We start from the raw sequence: 9249 nt of genomic DNA, 5'->3' as shown, positions 1-9249 counted from the left end.
GTCCCTACACCGGATATTGAGCTAGATACCGAAATAGAAACTGAAGATCCTACACCTGTAGAGGTACCAGTTAAAGCACAACCTAAGAAATAGAAAGCCAAGGTTAAACATCATGTTGATCCATATGCTAAATATAGAGAGAAACCACAATTTCCTCAGAGATTAGCTATGTTAAACAAGGATACAAATTTTGACGAGATTAGGGAAGTTTTTAAAAATCTAACGATAAACTTACCTTTTCTTGAAACAATTAAAAAGTTACCTCACCATGCTAAGTTTTTCAAAGAGTTGTGCATTATTAGGCGTAAGACAAATATTCCTAAAGACGCCTTTTTAACTGAACAATTTCCAACTTTAACTGAACACAATGGAATCGTTAAGTACAAGGACCCTGGTCGTCCTACTGTACAATGCACCTTAGGGGATACTCACACGACTACTGCATTATTAGACCTGGGGGCGAGTGTTAACTTACTCCCTTATTATTTATATAAACAAATAGGTCTACAGGAGATGCAACCTACAAAAATGTCGTTGCAATTAGCTGATCGGTCTATCAAGTATCCTAAGGGTGTAGTTGAAAACGTGCTTGTTAAGGTTCAAGATTTCTACTATCCTGCGGATTTTGTTATCCTTGATACAGAAGTCGCTAACGACTCTGTTCTGATCATTTTAGGGTGCTCTTTCTTGGCAACTGCCAACGCTCTTATAAACTGCCGCGATGGTTCGATGTCCTTGTCCTTTGGCCATCTTTTTGTTGAGGTCAATGTTTTTAAAATGATAAAACAATTTTCTGATACGAATATCGATGGAGAAGTTAGCATGATAGAGAGCTTAGCTCAAGAGTATTTTAGCAACACGTTTCCTGAGAATCATATGCACCAATTCATTTCCTTCGAAAGTTCTAATTTCGACAAGGACTCTCTGGATGTAGATGAAATTGAGTAAGATTTCTTTCAACTCTTTTGCAACTCTTCATTGCCACCTCGCGAGTCCCCACTTATCAATATCCATTCATCCCTCGACGCCATGATAGAAGAAAAAAAATTCACCTTCTATCCCAGTGATTCTTCTAACCCACCTATTGAGGAATGTCTTGCATATTTAAAAGATTCTGATGATCTAGAACTGAGAGCATTAGGTGAGCGCCATTTACCTACCTCATATCATCCTGTTACTCATTCACCTTTCATCAATGTTCCCCGCCCTCCACCTTTTCAAAGAAACCTTGAGTTTGCACTTGACCCTCTTGCTTCTTCTGCACTTAATGATTTTTTAAATCCTCCTAATATGGAAATAACTCCAAAGGGCAAAGTACTTGACACCTTCATTTTCAGAATTGAGACAGTTCCTACCTACACCATGAATGAGTTTTGTGCTAAACCCACTTTCTCATTTTTTCCATTCCTTACTTCTAACACTTATCCATATCCAACATATCTTCCACAAACATCTATTTTCTCACGATTATTCACTTGGACACCCTCTCGTTCAAAGATAAAGAAGAAGGTGCATGCTCGGTTATGTTCTCGATCTATCAGACTTCGCTTTCATTTCACTAAGTTGCGTCGTAGAAAATCTTGGTGCTTAATTCTGTTTGGGGGTGTATTCCATGTTATTTATTTATGGAAAGACCCACAACTCTTTAGGTTGTTGATATATATATATCCAGTTATTTGTTAAAGTCTCGAGTTTCTGACTATAAACAACTCATTTTGTTGGTTGGTGTACGTTCTTACACTTCTATATATTGGTTAGTGCACCATTCAGGTAACTGGGCCCTCCCTATGGAGTGTGTGGCTGTAAATACCGGATTCTAAGTCCATGTTTAACATAATTCACGTTTTCCACTCTTGCATGTTTTCTCAATTTTTGAGTCAAGTTTCTCTATGGTGTGAATTATGCCTTTATTGTTTTTCATTTTTCTTATAGTAAATCTTATTCATAAAAAGAAAAAAAATATCAAAACCATGAAAATAGTAATCTAGGAAGTCTCGAGAATCTAACTTTAAAAGACCCACGTTTTAAAACAAATTTTCAAACTTCATTACCAAAATTTTGTTTGGGAGTGGGGTGTTGGGTTTTCTTTCCTTGATTGTTCAAATTTCCATTTGTGTTGCTTATGTTGTTTAATCGTATTTTGATTCGGGTTAACATTATCTATAAATTTAGATTTCATTTGTTCGCATAATTTACATTATTCACGCACTTCGAGGCATCTATCACCTTTCTATATGACATCCGCGGTTAGATTAGAGTGTGGTATGGATCATTGGATTGGAAATTCTCTCTTGATTGTTTGCATATCTCATTCGCAAAAATCAGACCAGTAACGAGTCAATAATTCCAATTTTAATTTTTGCGCACATGAAGACAAAATGGGCATTTCCGAATTTGATTGGGCTTGGGCCTAAGTGAACAGTACAATTCAAGAACGCATCACGTTCTTCTTCTTCCTCACTCCATCTTCCACCATTACCAAACTTTAAACCTTATACCAAAATAAAAAATAAATAAAAACCTAAATACAACCATGCCAAAAGTTTAAACCCACCCCAAACTTTCCCCACCACCATCTCCAACAATTTCAACTACCAAAACAGTAAAAAAATAAAAATAAAAATAAAAAAAAAACTCGAACCACCGCGCCATCGCCCAAACTTTAAGTAAGTTTGATTCAAACTCCATCCCCACATTGCATTTAAACCCTCAAATCGTTTCAAAACTTCAATGGCGCTAAGACAAAGAATATTGGCGAAACAAGCTTTTACTACCGTCCGCTTTACACCATTTTTTGGTGACGAGATGATTAGGAGGGATTGGAATAGGTTGTGGTATTCGACAGATGATTTCTACCACTCCGATTTGGTTGAACAATTCTATAAGAAGAGAGAGTTGGATGGTCAGAGAATTTTTGTGAAGGTGGCTGGGACTAGAAGAGAAGTATTGAGAGAGTTGTTGGCTGAGATTTTAGGCATTAAGCCTGAACGCCACCTCGAAGCCACCTTGTAGGAATCCCAGTATACTGGAGTTCCTGCATTGATGAAAGACACTGTCATGGAGGGTCAATACAATCCGAATTCTCATTGTGTTCGACAGTCATCTCTGCGAACCAACCAACTGGCTGTAGCTCAGTGGATTGGTAAGAACATCATCGGGAAGGAGAAAGTTAGCGACATCAATCTGACATATCTGCACGTTCTCTGGATATTGCAGGAGAAGAGGTATAATTTCTGCATCCTCTAATTTATTTTAAATATGATTAGAGGCGTTGGCAAGAGTGTTGTGCCCTTTCTGATATTGATAACTAAGATCATGCTGTCTTTTAGAGTTGTTACAAAATTTGTTCGTATTATGATAAAATTGCATTCAAATGAAATTATTTATGCGGAGTGTATCCAAAAGACTTAGAAGTTGTCGGAGGATAGGGTGGTTGATTCAGATGAGGATATAGAAGATATGACATGTTTGGATGAAAATGTCTTGGAGAGGTGTACTTCTAATTTAGAACGCATGTCAGTGTTGCATAGTGGCTTGCGTTGCGTTTATGGCATTTGTGAAGATGTACGGGATAGGCAGATTATAATTCGAAATAAAGAAAAGAACCTTTAGACGAGTTTTGAAGTGCTCGACAAGGGTCAGGCGGATCTCCAGTATAACTTGGAGACTCTCGTTCAGCGTCAAGATGCGCATTATACAGAGATGAAGGCAGAGATGGAAGCACAGCACCGGTTCCAAGTAGAGATTCTACGACGCATGCCACCCCTGGGGGGTTCTGTTTCAGATGAGTCTGAGAGGCATGAGCGTCGTCGCCGAAAGACGAATGGCTCGGGCCCTTCTTCATCCCAGGCCCAATCTTCATCTCAGGGTCCATCTTCATCACGTGGCTAGTTGTTTAAAATATATATATATATATATATATATATATATATATATATATATATATATATATATATATATATATATATTGATTGATGTTGTTTTTATTGTTTTTATTAGTTTGGACGTTAAGTTTTTGAATTCAGTAGTTAAATTTGAATTCGGTAGTTAATTGTATATGAATTTCGAGTTTTAATTTAATTTGGTTCTTTTCAAATTATGCGTTGATTTTAGTGTTAATCCCACATTCCCGAAATGTTTGGGGGTGGTGTTATTTCTTCTAGCATGATTTTTATATGATCCACAATTTTAGAAGTAGTTTTGCGGTGATTGTTGGGAATATTGCCGATATTGGCATGCCTATGATTAGATTTTGTGATAGGATGAAATTTCAAAGACTTAGGAAGTTACTATTCTAAATTCAATCTAAAAGATATTAGGTTTGTTTTAGAAAAATGAATATGGGCTGTTTCCGTTTTAGGTTTTGAAAATATTTTGTTTCCGGCAACTGCCTTAAACCTTTTTGGCAACTTGTCGATTCATTTTAGAAACTAAAACCTTATATAAACTGTTTCGGCAGTAAACTGCTTCAACACAACGAGAGCAATGGTAAAGAACGCACTAAGAAACAGAGGAATTTGATGTTAGGGGAGATGAAACTGAACCAAATAATGGCTGCCTACGTACCCAAGATCTATTATCTAGGGATCAAGTTTCAACGTAGTTCCTTATGAAAAATAATGTGGTATTTATAGAGGTAGAGTAGAGAGTCCTTGTAGCTCAAGTAATCTTGTTGCTTGAGTAATTGTGATAGAATATAACTGTCAACTGATAATTATCTCTTTGATAAGAAATGAGTCTGGACATAAATCAATGTACATTAGTGGCAAGTTATGTGGCTAAGGTTCAGCCTTAGACACATGAGTTAATGGGTTTGTACATTGATCCATGATATTGCGAATTGGGCTTTAGCCCTATTGATTAAATGAATAAAATAGAGACCCCTACTAATGGACGTTTGCCACGTAGGTGGGGGTCGAACTGCCGCCTCTTTGTCAGGCGGAACAAAGTTCACATGGCAAAGAAGAGAAGATAAATCACGGAAAACGTGAAATAATAAAAGAGTAAGCGGAGTGTATAACAAAGTGTCGTGTGAACGTAAACGATAAGAAAATGGACAATCGGAAAAAATTCGTGAATTAGCGGAAATGAAAAAAAATTCAAATTAACGTATATGATACGCAAGGACGTAGTTAAATAAAAAATGGCCGAAAATGCACAGATAAAATAAAAGATGCACATAAATAAAATTTCAAAAGAAATTGAGTGCCGAACACTGTACCGAACGCATTACGTAACAACGCGAAAGTGATGTCGACGACGCGTGCCAGCGGAATATCGATACGACGATGTGAATGTTGAAATTAAACATAGGGGCAATATAGTAATAATAGTAAAAAAGGAATTTAACTACGAATTGGATTCAAAGTTTTCAGATTAAATAAGAATGTAGAGTAGATAAGAATTGAGAGTAGAGATGAAGTTGGAGTTGGAGAAGAATTCCAGTAGCAATGGAAAGCCACCGCGGAAACCCTATATAAATAGTGGCTATGCTGCCAGTTTTCCCAATCCATGAAAAACTAGAAACTGATCTACAAGAAACAACCTCTTATAAGAGGTCGTGGTGTATCATACTACAAGAACCTCCTCTCCCCTCGGTTTGAGAATCCAGAAGATCAGGAAGCTGAATCCGAAGACGCTCTTGACAAAACATACTATATTTTCCTCCCTCCCGAGTTATGTTTTATTCATCCTCTTCCGGGTTCACTTGTTCGAGGTGCTCAAAGATTGCCTTCAATCATGAGGAGGGTTGAAAGTATGCTTCTTGCTGTTCAGCTCAAGGACATGATTAATTATCCTCTACCTGCTTTCAAGATTTTAGAAGCCTTGACTGCTGCATCGTGTCAAGAGACGTTCTGCTATGAAAGAGCAGAGTTACTTGGGGATGCTTACCTGAAGTGGGTTGTTAGTAGATTTCTTTTTCTTAAATACCCCCAAAAACACGAGGGTCAACTTACAAGAATGAGGCAACAAATGGTGAGTAACATGGTCCTTTATCAGTTTGCTCTGAACAAAAGACTTCAATCATTTATCCAAGCCGATCGATTTGCTCCATCTAGATGGGCTTCTCCCGGAGTACTTCTTGTTTTTTATGAAGATACTAAGGATGCAGACACATTCATATTTGGTGAGGGAGGCCGCTCTGCTAAGACAGAATCAGAAAAGGGTCTCCGTGATGATGGAGACGAATACGATATGGAAGATAGGGAGGTTGAGAGTGATTTGAGTTGCTATAGGGTTCTATCTAGCAAGACACTTGCAGATGTTGTTGAAGCCTTAATCAGTGTTTATTATGTTGAAGGGGGGAAGAATGCCGCACACCACCTCATGAATTGGATTGGAATTCAGGTGGAGTTTGATCCTAAAGAGATAGAACATACAAACAAGCCATGCAATGTCCCAGAGAGCATATTGAGGAGTGTTAACTTTGATGCTCTGGAAAGTGCCTTGAATATAAAGTTCAGAGATAGGGGTTTGTTGGTGGAAGCTATTACTCATGCTTCACGGCCTTCATCCGAGTTTCCCGTTACCAACGACCGGAGTTTGTCGGTGACGCTGCCTTGGATCATCTAATTACAAGGTACCTGTTCTTTACGCATTACCGATCTACCTCCGGTCGCTTAACCGACTTGAGAGCGGCTGCTGTAAACAATGAAAACTTTGCTCGTGTCGCAGTTAAGCACAAGCTTCATGTCCACCTAAGGCATGGATCAAGTGCCCTTGAAGCCGTGATTCGAGAGTTTGTAAAGGAAGTTCGATGAATTATTGAAACCAGGGTTTAATTCCTTTGGTTTGGGAGATTGCAAAGCACCTAAAGTACTTGGAGACATTTTGAATCCATTGTTTGGCGCAATTTTTCTTGACAAAGGGTCGTAATATCTTTGTTGTCCGGGCGGGTATTTCAACCGCTTTTACAGCCAATGGTTACTCCCGAAACACTTCTGATGCATCTAGTGAGGGAGCTTCAAGAACAATGCCAACAGCAGGCTGAAGGCTTGGAATACAAAGCCACTCGAAATGGCAATCTTGCCACAGTGGAGGTTTACATTGATGGTCTTCAGATTGGGAGTGCTCAAAACCCACAAAAGTAATTGACTCAGAACTGCGGCAACTATCTTTACCCAACAAAATCCATACTCCCTTCGGTGTCCACCAACATTATACGGTATAACACCATCTAATGAAGGAAACGAGCCTCAAGCTAAGTGAACATGGAAGCCGCTATAACATCTGACGATGTTGTACGAGCTGGTGGCGCCAGTATCAAAACTAGTTTTAAGTTTTGAACTAAAACATGATACGGTGCAACTCCCACAAAGGAAGGGCACCGCACCTTCTTTTGCTTTAATAATGGCCGGGCATCCGAACTTACAAGAACATACATGATATGGTGCAAATTCCGAAGTAAAGGAAGGGCACCGTGCACTGTGTTGAACCGATTTGGCCTGGTGAACCAGATTTTTGAGCTTGCTGACCCGGTTTTTGACCCATCTGACCCGTTTTTCTTGTTTTTTCAGGTAGTAACTACCGTACTATACGGGCGAAAAATACTCGAGAAGAAAATTCGATGACGATCGCAGTCTTGGTGAGGTGGAAAGAAGGTGAAAGATACAGTGACTACCTGAAACCACGTCAATGGTCGCTTAAGGGAAAAAAAAAAAAAAATACTAGGATTTGAGAAATTTGAAATGGAGGAAGTGTACGAATTTGAAACGAAAGTCGAAGAAGATGAAGTAGTAACGGCTTACTCACAATTAAGTTGCGGGAGTGCAATTTAATCAAAGAAATTGAGCAATTATTGAGTTATTTTGAGCTGCCGAAGAAGACGGAGAAAAGTTCAGAGAATATGACAAAGCGGTGGCAAAAAATTCAACAAAGATGAAACGGGTATGTCGAGATTTTATTTTTTCCAGCTTAGCTTCAAATTTTGGTTAAGTCCGAAAGACTTACTTAAAAAATTTGTATTTGCGTCGCAGGGTTGAAACGGGCGGAATTACGAGCAAAAGATATTGACGAAAAGTTTCAAACGGAAAGATCACAATGCCGTAGAAAAAAATAATAAAGAAGTTGAATAAAGTTTTCGCTTTAGAAAGTTAACGTAATGCGAATTTTTGCCGCGACCGAAAACAACAGTTAATGCGAGCCTTGGAAAGTTTCGCTCGAAAAGTTCGGGCTTAATGCCTTAGAAAAATAATGAAGTCATTCAAAAAATTTCAGTCGGTAAATTTCTCGTGAAAAGATCGACGAATGCCTTAGAAAAAAATAATGATAATGACGCAAATTTTCGCCGGAAAATTTTTTAGGAGAAAGATCGGCACAATGCCATAGAAAAAAAAAAAAATGACATTGACGAAAAATTTTCGCCGAAAATTTTTTTCGAGAAAGATCGGCACGATGCCATAGAAAAAATAATGATCGCCGAATTTTAAAATTTTCGCCGGAAAATTTTAATTAGAAAGATCGGCACAGTGCCTTAGAAAAATTAATGAAGTTGACGAAAATTTTCGCTCGGAAAATTTTTCGTAGAACGATCGGCATAGTGCCTTAGAAAAATTAATGAAGTTGACGAAAATTTTCGCTCGGAAAATTTTTCGTAGAAAGATCGGCACAATGCCTTAGAAAAAATAATCAATGCAGAAGATAGTTAACCGAAAGTGCTAAGCGAAGCGAATGCAGATTTCGAAGAAGAAAACGAAGATTTACTCGAGCGACCGTAAGATAATTGACTGAGACAATGGATTAGGTAATTGTGTGAATGTAATACCATAGAGCTAAAACTTCTTTTGATGAAAAATAAATAAAAATAAAGTATGTGTTTGCTATTGAATGTTGTTTTTGTGACAGATAACATACCTGTGGAAAATTGACAATGTTGTTGATTTATGTAGTTAAAATGAAATAGAACGAGACGCCCCCATGTAGAGAAAAAGGCCCCCAATGCGTACTTAACTTTGCAAAATTAGGCTAAGCGAGCATAAAAGCGTTCAAACTTAGGCTGACGAAGCTAAACGTGGTAACCTCGTCAGATTTTGTCGGAACGATAGTAATGGACTAAACGAGCGTAAAAGCGTTCAAACTTAGACTGACAAAGTTAAATGCGATAACTTCGTCAGATTTTGTCGTAACGATATTAACGAACTAAGCGAGCGTAAAAACGTTCAAACTTAGACTAGCGAAGTTAAACGTAGTAACTTCGTCAGATTTTGTCGTAGCGATAGTAATGAGTAAACGAGTGTAAAAAGTGTTCAA

The 9249-nt window shown here is 38.1% G+C and overlaps 1 pseudogene; it reads left to right on the top strand.

The window, feature by feature from the left end:
* The first annotated feature begins 5113 nt into the window (after window positions 1-5113).
* LOC147504897 (endoribonuclease Dicer homolog 1 pseudogene) lies at window positions 5114-7144 on the top strand (annotated as a pseudogene).
* Window positions 7145-9249: the final 2105 nt, after the last annotated feature.

The sequence above is a fragment of the Coptis chinensis genome, chromosome 4, assembly GCF_015680905.1.
Source record: "Coptis chinensis isolate HL-2020 chromosome 4, ASM1568090v1, whole genome shotgun sequence".
Taxonomy (NCBI): domain Eukaryota; kingdom Viridiplantae; phylum Streptophyta; class Magnoliopsida; order Ranunculales; family Ranunculaceae; genus Coptis; species Coptis chinensis.
Note: the sequence above shows the minus strand (reverse complement) of the source record. Positions and strands in the feature narration are given on the sequence as shown.